Below are 22,999 nucleotides of genomic sequence, written 5' to 3'. Positions count from 1 at the left end.
GCCGCAATCACTCTGGAAGTGCTGCTGAGTTCAAGTGAGTGAGATGGGAGGAAAGGATTTGTAGGTTGAAATGGGTTGCTGGGCAGGAACGGATTGGTACTGTTGGTGGGTTCAGTTTTGTCCATCACATGAACATAAGGTGTCGATGTGGCCATTGGGAAAACAGGAGACTGTGGGACTGCAGGAGGGGGAGAGTTCCCCGTTGTGAGTTGGTCCCACTGCCTTAGTAAACTCTGCTGTATGTTCAGTGAGTCACGTAAACAATCACTAAGCTTATTCACCTCAGTTCTTAACTCCACCACTTGTTGGCTAAGGCTAGGAGTCACATTTTCAACTATCTGGCACATAGGTAACGAGGTAAGTTCCATGTCTGAGTCAGAGTCGTCTGGGCAGTGTGCCATTGCGATTTCAAAAAAATTAAGCCGCTCCAGGGCACAGAGCAGTTAATGATATAGCAGTAAAAGAGTCAGTTAGGTCAGACTAGAAAGACAAAACTGCAAAAATGCGTTCAAGATTAAATTTAGAAAAACCACATATAAAATTTCGCCCAACAACTGAAATTAGACTGGAGTGATCAGAACCATGTTATTACAATAGCATGTCTGCAACACTAGAGCTCAATGCAAGATTAGTTTTAAGTCGTTTTGTTATACTGAGCCGAAGACCAGCACCAACGGTTGTAGTCGGCCAAGCTATCACTTACATGTGCTACAGTCAGTCTCAGCAGAGGGAAAGGGGAATGAAAAGCCAGCAGAAATGTTCATGTCCAGGCTCTCCACAGAAGAATTAATCCTTAGAAGACGAAACCAACAACAAATAACAAATCCACGGAGTCCATTTGCGTCGCGGAGTCAGCTTCTCTCTTTTTCTTTCTCCCAAGCGGAGCAGCGGCACACCACGGTATCCAGAAATTAGTCGGGTCCCACCTGAGCTGAGGCTGCGGCCATGGCTGGAGAAAACGTCCGAGCGTCCGCAAAACTGGGGGGATTTCCGAGACAGTTCACGTGCTAGAAGAGAAGAATCCTCGGCGGGATGCAAAAATCGTCTGAAGTCCAAGGGGAAAAAGTTCGGGCGCCAGTTGTAACGTGCAGTGGAGATGAAGCCAGCCGCGGAGGTGTGCAGGTGGATAGCGAATGAGCAACAGCTTCTGACTTTCCAAAAAGTACTCATTTATTTACAATATCAAAAATAAAAGTGCTACCTCTACCACACATTACTAAAGAGCACACTAGTCCGCGTACACACGGGAGCATCCATTACAGGAGGAGTGCGAAGAAGAACAAAAAGGGGGTGACACCAGTCGTGAGACAGGAGGCGCCGCCATGTGCCGATACACTGCATTACAATAGCAACTGTTACAATATAAATATTGTTCTGAGAGGCTTTTTGTTGGTTGAGTCTGAAATTGATTGTATGTACAATTCATATCCTTATAAAACGGCAGAAATATGGTGTTTTATTAATAAACTTACATTTATGGATATAAAATAGCTAAAAGTATTAACATGCCTCAGAGAAATCACTAATAACACTAAGGGCTGGACGGATTTGATTTGCATTCTTCAAGAAGAGTGTGGTGTCATCAGCTAGCTGGCTGATGATGAGCTCCTTATCAGCTGTGCTGATTCCTTGTATAACAGGTCAAATCTCGGGGTGGAGTCTTAATCATTTTAATTGAGCTATTGCCATTCGTGTACAAGGTTTTGATAGCTTTACAGAAAAATGCCAAATTTTTCCAAAGAGTGGAAAATAAATTGATGTTCAATTGTATCAAAAGCCTTTTAAAAATCCAGGAAGAGAATGAAGCTATAGTCAGATACCAAATCAGAGTAATCAAGTAGATCTAAAACCAGTCTCATGTTCTTAGAAAGGTGTCTGTTTCTCATAAAGCCTGATTGTGTCTCATCGATAATTTTGTCCAAGAACTCTTTCATTCTGTTAGCAAGTACTAAAGCCATAATCTCATAGTCATCATTGAGCAGACAGATGGGTCTCCAATTATCAATAAGAAGTAAGTCTTTGTTTGGCTTTGGAATAAGTGTTATGAGACCCTGAGTAAGAGTAGGAAGGAGGATGTTATTCTCTACACTAAGGCTGCTCAATTAATCGAATTTTAATCACGATTACGATCTGGGCTTTCAACGATCATTAAAAATGACTGAGCCGATTATTAGCCCCTCCCCCGTGCTTTACTCTCGCGCTGCTCCGTGTGGCAAATTGAGCGCACCTCTTTGCATTTCCAACACGCATCACAACAATTAAGAAGACCCAAGGGAAGCTCGGAAAGCTAAGCAGAAGTTATTTGGAGAGGAGAGTGACTGCCATTGGTTGAAAAGAGAGGTTAAAAAAAAAAACAAACTTCAGTGGTGTGGAAACATTATGGGTTCGCGGAGTCAGCTGTGTAAAAGTTTTATTTTATCTTATTTTATTTTTTATTTTATCTAATCTAATCTAATAACTTTAATCTCAGCCAAACCGATTTACTCACGAACAAACAAAACACTGAAAAAAGCCAAACAATAACATTTTTAGGTTGTCTAAGTGACTTATATCTTACGTTTAACCCGAGTAGTGAAAGTCCGCGGTGATCTGAAAATGATGTGCCGGGAGTTGTGCCGTTCTCGGCCGCATCAGTAACCTCGAGCTCCCGGCTGGCTGTCGAGCTGGTGGGTAGCAGACGTCTCCGAAAACGTCGAAGCACTTTTGCAAATATGCGATATCTTGATAAACCGAGCTGATATTTGATGTTTACACAACTACTTTCTCGCCTGAAAATATGTTAAAAGTTTATTTTCTGACCCAGAAAGATTAGTAGGAGTAATTTTAAAACTTAGTAGCGGCCGCCATTGTTGGAAACTGGAGTTTGGCTGGGCCGCGCTATGAATTCTGGGATATGGTAGGCCACGAAGGATACACCCGACCCATCCTTCAAATTCGGGGAAAAGGAGGACTCGTTTGTCGGCTGCATTCGGAGCAGTATATGAATTTGGACAGCCTTCGGCGCGTCGCTGTGACGTAATCGGTCTACAAATGCGGCCTCAGGAGGATGCAACTCATGAATTTGGACACGACAAGTGTGTAAACTTTGCTAGGTGTCATAGCTGCACCACAGAGCAACACTGCAAAGTTCACTAAACATAGATGTTTACATTTTTCATTTATTTTTTATATTGCAAACTCTTGCACTGTTATCAGTATTTGCACACTATTTTACATTATTTTTTAAAGTCATTATTCAATACATTGTTATTGTTAACCCTTTAAATCCCTGTAGAACCGGAACCGGGTAAGCTAGCACAATAATTTGTTTTGCATACAGGGAGTGCAGAATTATTAGGCAAGTTGTATTTTTGAGGAATAATTTTATTATTGAACAACAACCATGTACTCAATGAACCCAAAACACTCATTAATATCAAAGCTGAATGTTTTTGGAAGTAGTTTTTAGTTTGTTTTTAATTTGAGCTATTTTAGGGGGATATCTGTGTGTGCAGGTGACTATTACTGTGCATAATTATTAGGCAACTTAACAAAAAACAAATATATACCCATTTCAATTATTTATTTTTACCAGTGACACCAATATAACATCTCCACATTCACAAATATACATTTCTGACATTCAAAAACAAAACAAAAACAAATCAGCGACCAATCCTGGGCTATTCTCTAAGAACAAAGTTTTCGGGACCATATGTTGTGGAAAAGAAACTTAGCGAGACCAATTATGTTGTTCAAACACCTGATCGTCGTCGCAAGACCAGAATCTGCCATGTTAACATGATAAAACATTATCTTACGAGAGAGAGCGAGGATGATCCCCTCACGCCACCCAAAGCTACATCTAGCTCTCCTGTAGCATGCGTAACTTCAGAGATGGCCAATGAAAGCAGTGAGGAGGATGCGGTCCGGCGCAAAGATGCGTCACAAGGTACGAGACTAAGTAATGGTGAGATTCTGTCAGATTTGCCCCATTATTTGTCTCACCTGTCATTTGATCAGGCTAAAGATATCCAGAACCTGATTGTGTCGTTCCGGTGTATGTTTGGGGATGTTCCTACCCAGACGAGTTTGATATCCCATGACATTATTCTTACAAATCCTGCACCCGTTAAACAGCATGCATATAGGGTCAATCCCATCAAAAGGGAGGCCATGAAAAAGGAAGTTGAGTATCTGATTAGGAATGGACTTGCCATACCCAGTTGCAGTCCCTGGAGTTCCCCTTGTTTGTTGGATATTAAAGCTGATGGGAGTCCACGGTTCTGTACGGACTTCCGAAGAGTGAATGCGGTGACAGTTCCTGACGCATACCCCTTGCCCCTCATCGATGATTGCATTGATGACATCGGACCTGCCACATTCATTACTAAACTGGATATGTTGAAAGGTTACTGGCAGATTCCTTTAACCAAAAGGGCGTCAGAGATATCTGCTTTTGTTACTCCAGACAGTTTCCTCCAGTACACAGTCATGCCATTTGGGTTATGTAATGCGCCAGCTACATTTCAGAGGCTTGTGAACAAAGTACTGGGTGATGTTCCAAACTGCCGGGTGTACCTAGACGACATAGTTGTGTATTCCTGTAAATGGGCAGAGCATCTTGCTACTTTGTCAGCTGTGTTTGAACGCCTCTCAGCTGCCTCGCTGACTTTGAACCTGGCCAAGTGTGAGTTTGGTAAAGGTACCATCCTCTATCTAGGCCAACAAGTTGGCGGAGGAAAGGTATGCCCAGTGGATGCAAAGATCCATGCCATTTCAACCTTTCCAGTTCCATCTACAAGAAGGGAGCTACGTCGTTTTCTTGGGATGGCTGGATATTACCGCCGGTTCTGTAAGAACTTCTCAACAGTAGCTGCCCCATTGACTGCCTTGACCAGTCCATCAGTTCCATTTACCTGGTCTGATGAATGCCAACATGCCTTTGAGAACCTTAAAGGATTGCTTTCATGTACACCTGGGCCCTGTTTCAGGAAGCCGGTTTAGTGGAAAAACTGAGTAAGTATACCCTGAGTTAACGAAAACTCTGGGTTTTCGGTTTCACAAAGCGAGTTCAGCTGAAGCCTGAGTGAGTCACTATGACGACACACGCCGTGAAGCTAACCTGCCCCCTAGCAGGTTTACTACAACTAACCCTGACTGTCTCCGCCCCTTTGTCGGAAACCTGACTGTAGGAAGTGTCAGACATGGCGTGTCCCTTCCTTGAAGAGCCAGTAGATCGTGAAGCCCAAATTCTCCGCAGAGCTCTCCGCCGGGAGAGAGTGATCAGAGCGCGTTTGGACATTTTATCATTTCCTGATGATTTTCTGTGCGAACGTTACCGTTTCTCAGCACAATCTATAAGTTATTTGAATAACATCCTCAGGCCTAATATTACGCATGTGACACATCGCGGACATGCTCTCAGTTCATTACATATTATTTGTATTGCACTTCGTTTTTTTGCAAACGGGAGCTTTCTGTATAATATTGGTGACGCTGAGCACGTTTCCAAGGCTACCGTCTGTCGGGCAGTCAGGAATGTTACAGTTGCACTGAAACGTCTCCTGCACTCGTTTGTGGTGTTCCCCGGTCATAGACCCACAAGATTCATCAAAGAGGGATGCCACAAAATTGCAGGTATCAGGATGACCAAAACTTAATTTATGGTGTGGTGATACTTGGACTACTACTTAAATTTTACATTTATTTTCAGGGTTCCCAGGCGTGATTGGCTGTATAGATGGCACTCACATTCCAGTCATTGCTCCTTTAGTAAATGAAGGAGACTATGTGAACAGGAAGTCTTTCCACAGCATTAATGTACAGGTACATAGTTCCCTGTAGCATTTCAAACTAACAAATTATTTCATCATAGTAATGGATGCTAATTTGTGTTCTCTGCACTGTGAAGATCATATAGGATGCTGCCAACATTATCACAAATGTGGAAGCCAAGTGGCCAGGCTCTGTCCATGACTCACAAATATTCCGTGAATGTACACTGAGCACAAAATTTGGACATGGTGAGTTGAGAATACTTTAAAATATATAAAGACCAATTGCTTCAGGGACATTTGAACTGAAGTGTATCCTTCTGTCTTAGGAGAGTTCACTGGCTACTTGCTTGGTGATAGGGGGTATCCATGTTTACCCTATTTGCTTACCCCTTACCCTGACCCTGAACCGGGCCCACAGCAGCGATATAATCTGGCTCATTGCAGGACAAGAGCCAGAATTGAAATGACTATCGGAATGCTTAAGGCCCGGTTCCAGTGCCTGCAAAGACTCAGGGTCACCCCAGAAAGGGCATGTGACATTATTGTGGCATGTGTGAGATTCTTCACAACATTGCCACAATTAGAGGAGAACATTGTCCTTCTGAACCAAACATCAGCAGTGATCCAAACCATGAACATCCTGACCCTCCCACGGACATACAAGATGGAAGTGCAGTCAGAGACACCATATGTCACAATCATTTCTTTTGACCCATCACCTCAACATGTTGAAAGAAGAATAAACAGATTTTTTGTTCAACTGGCTTTATTGGTCGCCTGTATTTCCTGTACACAAAGTATTAAAAGATGTACACCTCATAAAGTGTCTCTGTTGCTTCCTCCTCTGTAACAGCTGTCAATGTTTCTTCATTATTTTCCTGTAGTAAAGAAATAAACAACATTGCTGTTCTACTGTACACTCATATAATCTGTGGAGTATTACTCACAACTGCATGTTGGTCTGGCTCAACAGGAGGCTGCACCAGATGCAGTACACCACCACCATCAACTGATAGAATATGAGGTTTATACAGGTCACTTATAACTTACAAGGGACCAAATGGCAATTAACAAACATACCAATCACCTTACACTTCATTGTCATTATGCTCTCAAAGACAACCAAGCCTGAGGGAAGGCAAAATCAGTAGGAAAATAACTTCACTACAAAATAATCCATTATGGTAAAGAGTTTATCAAATGAATGAGTAGCACTGCAAAGGTGACTGTGAAGAAAGGATGTATGCACATCATGTATTATTTTGGATTTACCCCCTATGTAGGCACTTGTGTCTTGCGGGGTTATTGACTCAGAGGATGTCCCCGCAGAGATGCCTTCGGCCACAGGGCGCCCACTGTTTTGGCTGAGGGCCAACTGCTCAGGCTCTGTGAGTGGTGGTGGTGGAGGACCCCCACCTGTTTTTCGGGCCTCCGCTTTTTTTCTGTTGGCTATAACGGGCCACATTTGAGCATACAGAGTAAGCAAATATGTACTTGTAATGTGCTCAGATAATTTCAATAAGTGCTTACAGAAAGGAAATTAATGTAGCCTCTAACTGCAATTGATTTACATAGGACAAACAGACCAAGCACTATGGCTCATAATACAATTACACCATACCTGTTTGGACTATATTTTTATATTTCATTTTTACTTGCTGCCAGGAACATTTGGGGCCTGTTGGGTTGCACCTGCGCTCACATCACATCACAAAATAAAATGTATAAAATAACAAATAAAATAACATATGATAAAATAACGTGTTAAATGGGTGGAAATCCCTAGATCAATGTTTATATTAACACTCACGCATTGACTCTGTCGGCTATGTTTTGCCATGCATGCTCCCTGTCTTTCGCAGCTGTGGCTGTGTTACTTTTTTCCGCGGAATTTGCATGTTATCGGCATATGCTGCCATCAGAATTTCGGCCTCAAGCGCTGTAAAATACATTGACCACGCCTTCTTTCCCTCCGTCTCCATGGTGACTCGCTTAATCTGTGCTCCGCTTATCAGGGCTTTATGTATCCTCGTCCGCGCGCTTCACTTGGGGTTAAAGCAACTCCGCGTTGACTGAACTAATTGTTATCAGCCTTTCTGAAACCGAATATTCCGAGTTGGACAGTTCGGGGTTACTCAACCCTGCGTATCGTTTTTCACTCTGAGTTTTCTAAACCGGCTTCCTGAAACAGGGCCCTGTTCTCTCCGCCCCAGACTTCGGCCGACCATTCAAGTTGGAGGTCGATGCTAGTGCCGTCGGGGTAGGTGCTGTCCTTCTACAGGAAGATCAGGATGGACTCGACCACCCTGTGTGCTACTTCTCAAAGAAGTTCACTCTTCCCCAGAGAAGGTATTCAACCATCGAACAAGAAACTCTTGCCGTTCTGCTGGCTCTGCAACATTTTGAGGTTTATCTCGGATTAAGCAGGGAGCCCATAAAAGTCTTTACAGACCACAATCCGCTTGTTTTCCTTTCAAGGATGTACAATAACAATCGTCGGCTTATAAGGTGGTCTTTAATCATTCAAGAGTACACCCTTCAAATCTGCCATAAAAAAGGGACAGAAAATGTCCTGGCTGATGCACTATCCCGTGCCCTGTAGTCTGTTTAGGGATTTTGTTTGTGTTTGAAGGATCCAAACTGTTTGTTTGGACTTGTAAGGGTGGGGGTGTTACGTGTCTGCAGGCTGCATGTTTTCTTTCCCTCCCCTTTTGTTTTCCATTCCCTTAGGTTGCAGACTGCAGGCTGATGTCAATCTGTGTGACGTCCAACTAATTAGAGGAGGGAGGCCCTGATTGGACAACCCAGGAGTGAAACCCTTGATAAGGAGACTAACCTGTGGCTGGGCGCGGCTCTCTTCCCTCCTTGAATTGTTTGACACATGTGTGATGTTTTCCTGCTGTCTTTCTTTTGTTTGATGATTGTGGTGGGAGTAAAGTGGACTAGGTAAGTTTGGGGACCCCATACACTTACTCACGTAGAGTCTTTGTGTTAGAAACACTAGGTAAGTAGGTTGGTGCCACCCATGTAATTTTGAGCTTGTTTTAAGTTGAGGTTTAGGGTTTTTCTCTCCTGTTTGTTGCTTTTCTAGGATAATAGCTCAGCTCAGCTAAGTTTTGGTTTTGTCTTTTTGGTGTTTTTTTGGCACAACCTAACTGTCCCTTTTTCCCCCACATTTGTTGTTTGAGTCTGGGTTGTTTATTTTGTGAGAGCGCTGCCATTAAACCTTTTTTTTTTCATAACACCTGTACTGAGTTTCCGGAGTTGTTGTGTTACCCCCTCATGCCCTAGGAGAGACGTAACACCACCTTTCTTTGCAAGGACACTCAAAAGCCTGCCATCCATGGATTCTGTCAGTGTTTTGATCTGTTCACCATCAACATTGCGTGCAGCAGCAACCACAGCCTCCCAGACACTGTTCAGAGAGGTGTACTGTTTTCCCTCCTTGTAAATCTCACATTTGATGATGGACCACAGGTTCTCAATGGGGTTCAGATCAGGTGAACAAGGAGGCCATGTCATTAGTTTTTCTTCTTTTATACCCTTTCTTGCCAGCCACGCTGTGGAGTACTTGGACGCGTGTGATGGAGCATTGTCCTGCATGAAAATCATGTTTTTCTTGAAGGATGCAGACTTCTTCCTGTACCACTGCTTGAAGAAGGTGTCTTCCAGAAACTGGCAGTAGGACTGGGAGTTGAGCTTGACTCCATCCTCAACCCGAAAAGGCCCCACAAGCTCATCTTTGATGATACCAGCCCAAACCAGTACTCCACCTCTTTTTTATTATGTCTGCCATTTCCTGTCCGAAACCGGAAGTGATGTCATTTTCGTGGAAAATGTAGTTTTTTACTTGTAGGCCTTAAAAGCCTATACTGGTGTTTTTATAAGTCATGTTTGACTCTATACTTTTCTGAATAGTTTCTGGAATGCTTAGAACTCGAATTGCACTGCTGGAAATAGTTTATTTTGATGCACATGCTGTTTTCTTTGCAAATTTGCATCATAGGATTGTTTTTTGTTTTTCCTGCAGTATATAAAAATTGCTGTATCTCCAAAATAAAACTATGAAGACACTCAAAATAAATTTCCTGTGGTGGGAAACTATTTTTTGCAACTTTTTTGTATTTAAAGTTTTGAGGGATAAGCCTCTTAAATTTCCCCAAGTAGAAATATACCGTATTTTCACGACCATAAGGCGCACTTAAAAGTCTTAGATTTTCTTCAAAAAGTGCGGCGCGCCCTATAGCGCAGTGCGCCCTATGTGTTGTAAGGAGGACGTAGTAGAGAACACCATGAGAACGTTAAAGGGTGAAGTGTGGGCGTTGATCGTATATACCGGGACAATCGCACATACCTGTATAAAAGGACAGGTATGTGCGTTATGCAGGACATCGTTGTTTTAACAACCCTGAAAATGGCAAAGAGACACGCTTACGAAGCACAGTTTAAACTGAAGGCCATCAGCTACGCGGAGGAACATGGAAATCGAGCAGCGGCGAGAGAATTTAAGGTTAATGAATCGATGGTTTGCAAGTGGAGGAAGCTGGAAAACAAGCTCCGACAGGTCAAGAATACGCAGCTGAGTTTCCGCGGACATAAGGCGATCATCGAGCAAAGAACGAGCGGGAGAAGCGTTTCGACGGTCACCATTCGGCTAAAAGCAGTTTCACTTTCACTTTTTATGAAACTGTGCCATTTTTCCATCCGGACCAGGACTACAGTAGCGCAGCAACTTCCAGCGGATTATAAGGAAAAGCTGGCCATCTTCCGCACCTACTGCAGCAAACACATCGGCGACAAACACATCCAGCGATGGATGACCGATGGAGACCACAGTTTCACCAAGAGTGGAAGGCAGCGCCGGGCGAGTTACGCCACAATTTGCCAATGGATTGTAGATGCTTGGGCTAACATGTCTGCTGGCACTGTTGTTCGAGCTTTCGCAAAAGCCGGCATCATTTCCGAGGAGCCGCACGGCACGGAAAGTGACTCTGACAGTGAAGAAAGTGAACCTGGCATGTTTGATGGAGATTTAGCGCAGCTGTTCGATTCAGACACAGAGGATGAGGACTTCGATGGGTTTGATTGATGATAAAAATGTGAGTACCAAACTTTGTTTTGCTCCTGCTTTATTTTTAAATACGCACACTTGTATGCTTGTGTGTTGTTGATGATGACAATTACTGGTAATAAAAATGTGAGTAAGGTACCGAACTCAGGTTTGCTCCCGCTTTATTTTTAAATACGCATACGGTACTTGTATGTGCCCTATGGTCCAGTGCGCCTTATGTGTGTGTTAAATACAGTAAGGGCACACATAACTGAGACTGCGCCTTTTAGCACAGTGCGCCTTATGGTCGTGAAAATACGGTATGTAAAAAAAAAAAAAAAAACGATTTTCAATTTTTTTTGTAGTTTATTGCACTTTTTTGTAATTAATGTAATTACTATGGACTTAATGCATACATATTATTAAAATATGGGCTATAACAGTTGTATTGATGTATAGCAACTTGAAATGGTCCCAAAAATGGCACTACAACATGTAAAAAAATAATATAAGCTCTGGCAGACTTGGTTCTATGGTAGGTCTTAAAGGGTTAAATAAATATCGTCAAATAATCGAGATCTCAATTTCAGTGAAAATAATCGTGATTATCATTTTTGCCATAATCGAGCAGCCCTACTCTACACTTCCTACGAAAAGCTGCAGTAAGAACGGAGCCAGGAGATTAGAAAATGATTCATAAAACTCTGCAGTTAAACCATCTGTGCCAGGAGATTTGTTGGCCTTAAGTGCAGAAATAGGATTACAAACGTCCTCCACAGTCAGAGGGCTGTCACAGTGACTTCTATCTTCCACAACAATAGTTTTTAGGTTTTTAATATTATTGAGAAACAGCGTTGAGACGTATGTATGTATGTATGTATGTATGTATGTGTATATATATATATATATATATATATATATATATATATATGTGTGTATATGTATATGTATGTGTATATGTATGTGTATGTGTATATGTATGTGTATGTGTATATGTATATGTATGTGTATATGTATATGTATGATATATATAATTCTACTTTTCTAAATGATTGACTATTTCAATGGAGAACCTAAATGACACGGACCCGTGTTTGTTATTACATATCTCTATTTTGAATGTGACAAGTCTATCGTTGCCTGTTATTCATAGGTATTAACAGAGTTTTTGGCCTTTTTTTTCCTCTATAAAAGTTAATTGACTCTTTACAGTGGCCTGCTATGGTTAATAATAACATGTTCAGTCATGAGTGAAATCAAAGCTTTTCTTCACTTTAGCATTTAACATTCCCAACAATATAATGTGATACCTTAATTAAAACACAGCTAATAAAACACAATTTTCTTAATGCAAACATCAGTGACTCAACATTAGCAACCAAAGGGTTCAGTCTGCAGCTCACACTCATGTGAAGCTACAGCCTCCCCCTTTAGTCTCTGTCATCCTTCTGCTCCTGCACAAATAAAGCAAGACAAAACCTCCACCCTTCTTCTACAGGCTGGGTGAATTGTTGTGGACATTCACTAATCCTAAAGTCGGCACCGTTTTTGTCTCAGTATCAAGTCAGTTAAACTTTTAGTCGTCAGTCCGTCACAGTCCAGTCACATGCATACATCCACACACATTCATACCAGATATTGCTGATAATGGAGTCTCACGCGCAGCCTATTCGAGCCTCCATCACCAGCAGGATGACGTCATCATTTTAAAGGAAAACAGCTCCTTGTTTTTGGACTGGATTGACTCGCTGCAATCCTTTTAGGCTCAGGACTTCTCATGTGATCAATGTGACATACAAGTGAATTTCTCCCAAGCCCATTATAATCATGGAGAAAAACACTTTGCCACTGTTTCCAGTAAGAATATTTTATAGCCCTTTAAAGTTCAACCTCTCAGGTCTGGATTAAAGAGCTGATTTGTTAAATCGGGAACTCACAAAATACCAAAATATCACCAGCGGTGGATCACACCTCTCAGATGTTCTTATCTCAGTGCACTGTAACAAAAGCACAAACAAACGCAACCAATAAAATACTAATAAAGTAACAAATACTGGGGCCCATTGCAAACATGTCCAAGCATAAAACCATCTTTCTCTCTCTTAGAGAAAGAAAACAATCCAAACCTCACTGATAAAATCAACCTAGTGTCAAGCAAAACCCAAAAATCAACCAAAACTTCACCAGAAAGTTTTCCTCCCTCCCGGGACAATATTGTGCAGGAATACAGGCACCGTAACTCCTTTTGCACTGACAAAAACATGTTGGATTGACTTGATTCAATAGTGGACACTGGTTGCACACAAAGGTTTTGCTTTGGCAGAAACTTAAACAACTGAGTTAAATCAACACAACCTTTTCATATTCAGTAAACCTGCATGTTGTGTTCATAAAACACGATTGAAACATGTTCAGATGGAGTAAGTTGAGCTCCTGGAACATTTTAATCCTTCAATTGAAATTGAATGGGTCTACAACAACTACCATCCTCCTATCTCTATCCTGGTTGCAGCAGGGCTGGGAAATAACCCTGAAGTGATAGGTTACCAGGCAGGGTACACCCTGGACAGCTCACCAGTCTATCAGATAGAAACACACAGCCGTTTACATTCATGGATAATTTAGCCCAGGACCTTCTTACTGTGGAGCAACAGCACTAACCAGCATGCCAACAATGGAGGAAATACAGGAAAGCTATGATTTCCTGTATTTGAGGCAGAATTCTTTTGTTCTTGCCCTTGACAGGTTAATCCACAATAAATAGCAACAGCATGCATGTGGTGTGTGTGTCGTTGTCTGCCTCTTATAACTCCAGTGATTTTCCTGTAGTTTGAAATCTTATGCGGTGTTGACACAATAATTTGTTGTAAACCAGGAAATTCCCAACTGTGGTAGAAAGCACAGCTTAGCCTGAGCAAATGTTCAAAGAAAAGTCGTCACTTCCTGATTTCTGCTTCACTGATAAATATTGTCACACTGGGGTTTTTGCAAATGATATCAGTGAGCACTGTGTGGCAGCTGGAGTCAGACAACTGAAGCTCCCACAATCAAGACCACAAACAGCTTTCAAAGGAGATTTGAAGCTTTTCTGGCAGCAAGCTTCATGATTTATGGGACTGGAACTGGAACAGAAACTACCTGATCACCAATGGTGAGCTGGCATGGAATTATTTTTATGACATTTTATCAAAGTTATAAATAAGCATGCCCATTAACACATAGTGAGTGAGCATGTTGTCTTCCCACGCAGTGAACAGCGGATGCTAATGTTTTTGTCACTTTTTACAGAGTCAAACTCAAAGTAAGGTCAGTGCTTCCACGCTTTAAACGCTGCACGCTCACACTCTCTCCACACTCGATAGATTATCCATTGTTCATCTGCACACAGCTGCGGTTTTAGTAACGCAGTAACGCAGCGTGCTTACGGGAAAGTAACAGTAATCTAATTACCTTTTTTGCAATAGTAATCCCTCACTTTACTCGTTTCTTGAAAAAAGTAATCGGATTACTGCCCATCTCTGGTTGGAGCTGTGCACTTGTGGGTTCCACCTTGTGTACACGTTTATCTTTGCTGTGTGTACTTGTACCTCTGAGTGGAAGCTGAACTCTTGAGTTCGAGTATCGAAGCATCAGCTGTGACGTTAAAGTCCAAACAGCTCGTTCATTTGACGTGCAAATGAACGAAGGTAACGCCGTTTTCATGTGGATGTGTCACTGAGACACTTTCCACATCCACAGCTCACAAAATGGGAAAACTATAGAAGTATAACAATGAAGAAGTTACTATGTTACGGGTCCCAAGGATGAAGACCTCGATGACAAATATGTTACCTGTAAAAGCAGGTGAAGAGCAGAGTAAGGAAGACACGATGCGTCTCTGCTTTCCTCCAGAACGTGTCTGAGTCTGATTTATTTCACACAAATAAATGCTATAAAACACTAAACATGAGCTTTCAATATACTGTTCAGCTGGTTCCTCATTCACATCAATTACATTTACTTATTTCACAACATCAGTGAAATATACTCTTTTTAACTGGTTCAGTTTCTCAAGTTCACACTTCTTTCCATAACAGCTACATCCTTTTATCATATCAATAAACACATCACATTGTCTTCTGCAGTGTCTTACTGGCTAAACAGTTCTATTCAATAACAGCATTGGTAAATACATTACATTTGTTCCCTCCAGTAATTTACTGGCAAAATCACTATTTAGTGCATCATGAAACACAGCTTGTTGAATCAACCCATGAATGCCTCTGTTAGCTACACAGAGTTGCTCAGAGTGCTTGTGTTACACTAGCTAATCTACTCAGTCACTTTAACAGAACTATTAACATTCACATCTCACAGAACTGATTTGATTGGAGCATTACAACACGTTTGCACAGAGCATAGGAGCGCACTGACTCTGCTTCACGAGCGCTCCACCTAACGAGCGGGCTCGCGGTGCGGTCGCGCGGGACACTCCTCTGGTTTTCTCCCGTGTTTACATATAAATAACTTTGGCGGACCGCCTTAACTCTCCCATTCACATTAACGTGGGTAACCATGGTGACAATAAACAACATTTTCGGTGCGAGCACCGTGTACCGACCTGTAAAAGCAGGTGAAGAGCAGAGTAAGGAAGACACGATGCGTCTCTGCTTTCCTCCAGAACGTGTCTGAGGAAGCAGCGGAAGGTGGGCTCCACTTACTGCTCCCCGAAACCCCGGAGCAAGCACCAAAGTTCCGCCCTCACTGCTTTCTAACATAAAATGAATCCCTGTTACATGGATTTTCTATCCTCTTAAAGAAACTGAAAATAAATACATATAGCAATGAAAAATGTCCCGTTACATGAGTGTTTTACACAAAATAATATTCATGTGGTCATTCCCTCACAGGGGTGCCACAACTACACTGCTGTTTTGACAGAGACACAGTGTGTTTATCTAACTTGGCTGAAGCCAAAGTTCTCCAGACAAATTCAGTCTGTTTCTGCCAAGTGTGAACTCACTGGATGAGCGCCAGATACACAGAATCAAAAAGGGATAAATTACTTTTCTTATGTCATGTTCCCGTCACAAACTGGCTCAAGGAGAGGGGAAGCAGGAGTCCACAGATGAAATGTTCCTATAAATAAAGTGGAATTTATTCAAACTTTACCAAAACTTCAACACATCAAATACAAGCAGTTCAGCAGGGAGTGGATGTGTGTTGCATGTGCCAGGTGGATGCAGAGAGAGGCCAGGGCCACGTTCAAACCTGAACACGCTGCACAGTGTTTTGTTCCATTTGTTAGGGATGAATGAAATGCTTCCTTGAAAGGATGTGTGCAGTCACCAGTGGGCGTGGAAGCATGTGCGCCCTCATTTGGTGGGTGTGCAAGAAAAGTCATCCTGTCACACAGCAATGCCTACATAAATCACACCACTCTGCTTAAAATAATAATGTTTAGTGAAGCAGGTGAAGCAAAGGGCTGCTTTTAATAGGCTGGGAGACCCAGGTGTGCTGCTTTAGCTGCTGAGCCTCTTATGACAGAACAGCGGAGAGTGGTAAGAAGGGAGGAGGGGGTCTGGCTGTGTTTGTGAACGATAGATGGTGTAACTCTGGGCATTTCTCTATCAAAGAGACGCTATGCTGTAAGGACATTGAGCTGCTAGCGGTTAGCATGAGACCGTACTATCTACCACGAGAGTTTACACACGTGATTATGATAGCTGTGTATGTCCCGCCCTCTGCTAACGCTGCAGCAGCCTGTGAGGTCCTGCACACTGTAACCAGCAGACTCCAAACACAGCACCCTCAGGCCCTTTTCCTGATCTCTGGGGACTTTAAAGATGATGTAACCATTTAATTATGGTTACATAATTAATTATGTAATTAATTATGCAAAATGCAAAACGCTCAGCTGTGTCTCCAATCAAAGCTCTGTAACTTCAGAGGTGATGTTCATATGTTGACTAATGGTTTTTCATTTTTGATGTACTGCAGAATATTTGTATAAAATCCAGGCCAGGAAAATCTCCTTCATGTGTTTCTGTGTTTTGTCTTCAGCTACGTTGACACAAAGGCCTCTGCTGTGACGCTCACACCTTTGATAAAGTCTGGAGAGTGTCAGCTTCCTGTTTATAGATACAAAAATATGTAATGTTGTGAACTCTGGCCGCAGCGGCGCAAGAAAAAGGAGAATTACGGGAAGCACTCACAACAGGTAAAATCAAAATAACAAAGTAAAGTAGGATAAAATAAAAACCAACAAAAGAACAACACAATATACTTCCCCGTACTGTTACTGCTAACCTCTGTTAACCTAGTAACTCTTACCTTCTAACTGACAGCTGGTCAATAAACGAGCTCCATAAACGCTCCATATTCACCTTTACATGGAATATAAAGGGAAAAGAAGAAACACAGTGCTGTGTCAGCGTTAGACATATAGATATATCCTTGCTTTTAATACATTTGAAGGTGGGTGGGAGAGGTGCTTCTCCGCGTAGTCTACGGTCTCTTTGGGATCGGTAAAGCTTTTCCTCACATCACCATGGGTCACTAACAGCTTTGCAGGGTATAGCAGTCTGTACCTGACGCCGGTCATCCCACGTAGTCTTCCTCTCATATTTGCAAATGCGGCTCTGCGTTTCCAACAGAGGGAGGGAAATCTGGGAGGATGTTTATTTTAAAAACCCTTATACATCAGGTTCTTGTTCTCTGCAGCTTTCAGCAGAATTTCCTCACCAATGTGGTAGTAGTGCAATCTCAAGATGATGGGCCGAGGAAGATGACTTTGTTTGGGACGCTGGCGATTCGCTCTATGTGCTCGATCGATGAGTGGCTTCTCCTCGAGAGATAGCGCCTCCGCCAACAGGTGTGAACCAACTCAGTCATCTTGGGTCCCTCTGTGCCTTCTGGTATTCCTGCAGTTCTTAAATGATTCCTCCTGGAGTGCCTCAAGAGCTCCACATCTCTCATCTAACTTCTTTACCTCCGCAGACAAACGCTCCACAGTGGCCTGGAGAGTGGCGATGGTGTCAGAGTGGTTCGAGGCACAGTCCTGCAGTTCAGTCAAAGTGTTATCATGCCTGGCCACGTCGCTTTTTATGTCCGAAATTGAGGGCTGGATGCTCTGGTTCAAGGATGATATCTCGCCTCCTATGGTGGTAGAAATCTCTAATATGCAAGTGTCCAGTGCTAGTTAGTTAGTTCTAGTTCTAGTGGTTAGTGGGGCTTTATTTGATGATTCTAGTGTGTGTTACATTGTTGTCATATTGTTGAGTCGCAGAGCTGTACAGTGTTACAGTTTCTGTAGAGTCTGGTATAAGGAACTCAGATCCCTCTGTGAATAATGTTCACTGAAACTGATCTGTAGTTAATGAACTAGTCAGGATTTACACTAGAGAATGTTTCTGCCATTACATGGCCTGTATTTGTAGAGCGCTTTACTCGTCCCTAAGGACCCCAAAGTGCTTTTTTGCCCAAGGACACAACGACCGAGACTGTCCAAGCCGGGGCTCGAACCGGCAACCTTCCGATTACAAGACGAGCTGCCAACTCTTGAGCCACGATCGGCCCACATATTGTTGTCTTTTGTTGCAGACACCAAGTGTTGAGATCCTGTCTCAACCTCCTACATTCTTCCAGCAGGTTACACATTATTTTTTGTATTTGGAATCAAATATATGTGTCAGTTGGGCCTAGTGCAGGGGTCAGCAACCTTTAACACCCAAAGAGCCTTTTGGACCCGGTTTCCACGCAAAGGGTCAGGGTTCGGGAAAACACTGGGAGCCGCAAATACTTTGTGACATCTAAAATGAAGATAACACTGTGTATATTGTTTTTACCTTTATGCTTTGTGTGAACAACTACAGTGTGTTGCTTATGAAATCCATGAAGTGCTACAGAGAAAATTACATTTGATTTATGTAATGAACACATTTTGAGCTCTTAAAGAAATATAACAAAGGAAAGCTGAACTACAATGATCCATGTAGCAAACACAAACTGTTATATCGCCTTTGGGCTTTTGGAGCCTTGACCTGACTTTTAAAAAATAATTGGAAAAAAGCTCTATGCTGCTACAAAATGAAAAATAGATATTTGCAAAATTTTACCTGGTTACTGCGTGTGGTGGGCGTGGTCTGCAGCACCACTGCAGGGGAGGCGGACGCACCTGAGCGGCACCCGCAATCACGCCTTAACGTCTGTGCTCTCTCTGCTGTTGTTGGTGTGTGTCGGGCTGTGAGCTGCAAAGCTACAGCCGGCTGTGTGCGCACAGCAACCGTGTGTGTAAAGTGGTCAATAAAGAGATGCTGAAAAGCGCGTTCATGCAAACATCGTCGGGTCTGCCGTGATATGTTTACAACGGGACTTCTGCTCCTGAACCTCTGCGCACAGCGTCTGCAGGTCGGGGCTGTACGAAGTCACTTTATCTCTACAGGACTGTAAGCTGTCGTCTGTGAGGCGTGAGCGTGTTTGTTTGAACACAGTTCACGGTGGAGAACAGCTGCTGACATAATGTGGATCCGAAGATCCATAACTGGCCTACCTGGGGCTGAAAGTCTCCATAAATGCAGGCGTTTCGGCGGCTACACCGGCTTCCACGAGTGTGACGCTTATTTTGAGAAAATAATAGAATATAAATGTATTTTTATATTTCAATATCACAATAATCTTCCAATGTAGAACTACAAGTTAAAAAAGAAGTAACATAAATCAAATCCACTTCAGCTAAATACTTCTCATTTATTTCCATCTTACATGCTGTGACTGCAGCCATTCCCACATCTCTGTGAATGGGACTCATGGACATGGATCAGTGGTTGTTGATCAATGGTCCTGAGAATCTGCATAATTAAGATGAAGGAACGGAGCTCCCAGCCCATCGTTCCTGCAGCTGCTTTCAGTCTTTATGCAAATGTCCTGTTTGTAAGACTGAAACCTGCAGCTGAGACTGAAGACGTCACCTGATGATGACGACACGTTTCTCCCACAAAACGCTGCGTCCAGATGAACAGAAGCAACAGACTCACTTTCCTGGATGATTGAGATGCATCAAGACTTCATTGTGTGTTACTTCTCATTCAGCACAGACACATTATTCCTGTTAGGTCATGTCAGCTGTCACTCAGTACAAGCACAACTGTGAACAACACAAACTTCTCTTCAATGTGTCACAGAAACACTAAGTGTGAGAGCCTGTATGACACACAGGACAGACTGTAAGCTCTGCTGGCTGCACAGCACTTTGTAGCAGTTTTCCAACATGTCCTCCACCCGTGATGTCAGTGGTGGGACCCCAGTCACAGCACTCAGCACCACCTCCTTTAAATGGATTTTATAGCAGTTCCTCCCGTTACTCGGTGCAACGCTTCTTAAATGTGTTTTTGCAGGATAAAACACAGCAGGTGGTGTAGAGAGGACGTCAGCTGACGGAGCAGAGGGAGGCAGACTGTGGATAAATGACAGAGTGAGAGGAGAGCAACCATGACAGAAGCACAGGTGTGGCAGATAGAAGTGGCTTTATAGACACTTATTGTCAGTCCTCGTGCATGCTGTGGAAATAAGTGTCTGTGTCATGAGGTGACATGTGAGCTTATCTTTGGTCAATAAAGCTGAACGACCAGTTTTCACTTTGCTTGTTACGCTTGTTTAGTGACGTCTGGGTTTCTGTGGAGCCCGAATTTTGATGAGTTCTGGTGAAATCATCTGAGATCATCTGAGCATCGGTGAAGAGTCAGCAGAGAAAGTGTGGGACAGAAGTTTGCTTTGGACACATGGACTGAAATCAAAAAGTAACAAACAGGATTTCCAATGGACAGTATGGAGAAGTGAAAGTACACAAAGGCTGTGCTGGAACACGTGTGTTACACTTTTTGACAGCTGAGAACAAAACACAATATTTTGCATCATCTCTGCAGTGTCTCTTCTTTCCTCTGCTGTTGTGCTTTTAGCTCCAAACTGTTTCAAATGGTTTGTCAGCAAGCTGACCTCTGACCTCTGCAGTACTAACTCCTGACCCGTACAAAGAGCGGGCGTTTCTGACCTTTGACCTGCAGCTGTATGTCTCTCAGTCTCAGTTCTTCTCTCCGTCACTGATGGAGCAGGTGTAGTTGCTGCTGACAGTCAGTCGTTTGTTTTCTCAGAGTGAGGCTGAAGTCTGAACTGTTCAGAGCATCAGGTCTCATCAACGTGCGCTGCTGTAACGCCGCTTTGTCCTCTGAGATCACCAGGTATGAAACCTGAGTGCTGACAGAGCAGCATGTTCCCCCTCATTCACCTCCACCACCACAGCCAAGGCATGCTGGGAAACTGAGGACACACAGACGGAGAACTGAAGTGTCTGCTGTGTGTTCATCTCAGAGTCCTCACAGGTGACACATTAGCTCCAGAACACCAAGCCAGGTGTTTGAAGCCTGACAGGGATTCTTCCCATCCAGAGGGAGGATTTAGCTGCACAACAATGAACATTAGTGTGTAGTTTAGAAACACAGACTGTGCCTGCACTGCATCTAGTGAAGAAAAGTGTTACTGCCAGAGAACCAGGCTCCTTTAAAGCAGCTGATATTAAGGTTGAAAAATCAACAATAAGCTGATGTAATCAACGTTTCACAAAATGGTCAGCAGCTAAAATCTGGAGCCGTTCTTTGGTGGTAATTAACAGTTTGTTCTTGTTAGCTAATTATGTCATTAAAGGTAGCAGCAGAAGCCTTGTGTTGAAAGCCCATTCACTCACACATTCACACAGTATGTGTGTGTCTGTGTTACACTGTGGACATCCCTTCTGTTGGAGCGCCATCTTGTGGCAGGTTTAAGAAATGTTCTTCTTGTAAATCCAAACTGATGCACCTCCATAGCAGACTGTGGAGGCTTTCAGTGACATGAAGACTTGATTTATACTGTCATATTCTCCTGTTACACAAAGCACAGCACGCTGAACATGGATGAACTGAAACTCCCAGCATCTGACTGAGGAAAAGCACAAATCATTCTCACACTGACTCCTGCTTGATTTTAGATTTGCTTTCAAATCCTCACACTTTCATATGAAGCACTAAATGGGCTCCAGACTGTTTATCTCAGCTTCCTGTCAAACACACTGCTGCTCACACCGAGGCTCAGTTTACTCCTCCAGCCTGGCTTAACCTGCTGTCTGTTAAAAACAGTCCCACACTCCTCTGTTTAATCCTTCTGATCAGACTCTTTGATTTTGTATTGTTTTTACCTGAAGTTGTGTTTTTGACATGGTTCTGTCTGTGAAATAAAGCTCACACACACACTGCTACAGTCCTTCATACACTTAGAAACGAAGCTGCTCCTTTCCTCAGTGCTGACACATAAAGAAGAGTTGCTTTTATATCCAACACGTCTCTGTTCCAGAAAACAGCTTCAGCAGCCTCTGAGTCTGAACTTGGAGTTGGTTATAAGCCACAGGCCTGTGTGCACAGCAATGAGGAAATATAATGCAGTAAGTGAAACATGGATGTGTGGAACAGATTATCCCAAAGGTTGATTCTGTTCATCTGGACGTTCTCAGTGAAACATTTGGTCTCTCGGTCAGGTGACTCCTTTAGTCTCAGCTGACTGCAGGTTTCCAAACCTTTGTCACTGGATCACTCACTTCATCTCCAACGTGTCCCTGACACAGACAGCTGGAGCCGTTACAGCAAAATCATTGATCATCGTTTTTAGAACATTAGCTGGTGTTGGTGGGCAGGCTAGCAGTGCTAATTGTTAGCACTAGTTCTGCTGCTCTCCCTTTGTCTCTGTTATTGTTGGTCTTTAGTGAACAATAGAAAGTGTCTTCATGAGACTGTTGCCTAATGTTCAAATGTAGATAACACCACCTGCACCAACCTGTTACACAGCACAACCCTCTGGTGTAGCTTTGCCCATACGGTAAAAAAATATATTTTAAAATACATTTTAAAATATATTATATATTTAAAATGTATTTTAGCACATATATTTTTTGGCCATTTTTTGTATATTTTGAAATATATTAATAAAATATATTTCAAAATACAATTTAAATGTATTTAAAATCATTCAAAAAAATATAAATTTAACCCTTCATATATTTCTAAGAAAACACATTCACATGTAACATCTGAAAGAAATCTTTATTTGATGTTTAAAACATACATATAGCATATCAATCAAGCAAGGAATATTCATTTTATAAGTTTATTCTCATTACATACTTAAA

General features: G+C 42.5%; 1 protein-coding gene across 1 annotated transcript in view; it reads right to left on the bottom strand.

Moving 5' to 3' along the window:
* LOC113017360 (uncharacterized) overlaps window positions 1-22,999 on the bottom strand; it is a 148,630-nt gene that overhangs the window by 5,496 nt on the left and 120,135 nt on the right. The window lies entirely within an intron of this gene.

This window comes from Astatotilapia calliptera, unplaced genomic scaffold (assembly GCF_900246225.1).
Source record: "Astatotilapia calliptera unplaced genomic scaffold, fAstCal1.2 U_scaffold_11, whole genome shotgun sequence".
Lineage (NCBI taxonomy): Eukaryota > Metazoa > Chordata > Actinopteri > Cichliformes > Cichlidae > Astatotilapia > Astatotilapia calliptera.
Note: the sequence above shows the minus strand (reverse complement) of the source record. Positions and strands in the feature narration are given on the sequence as shown.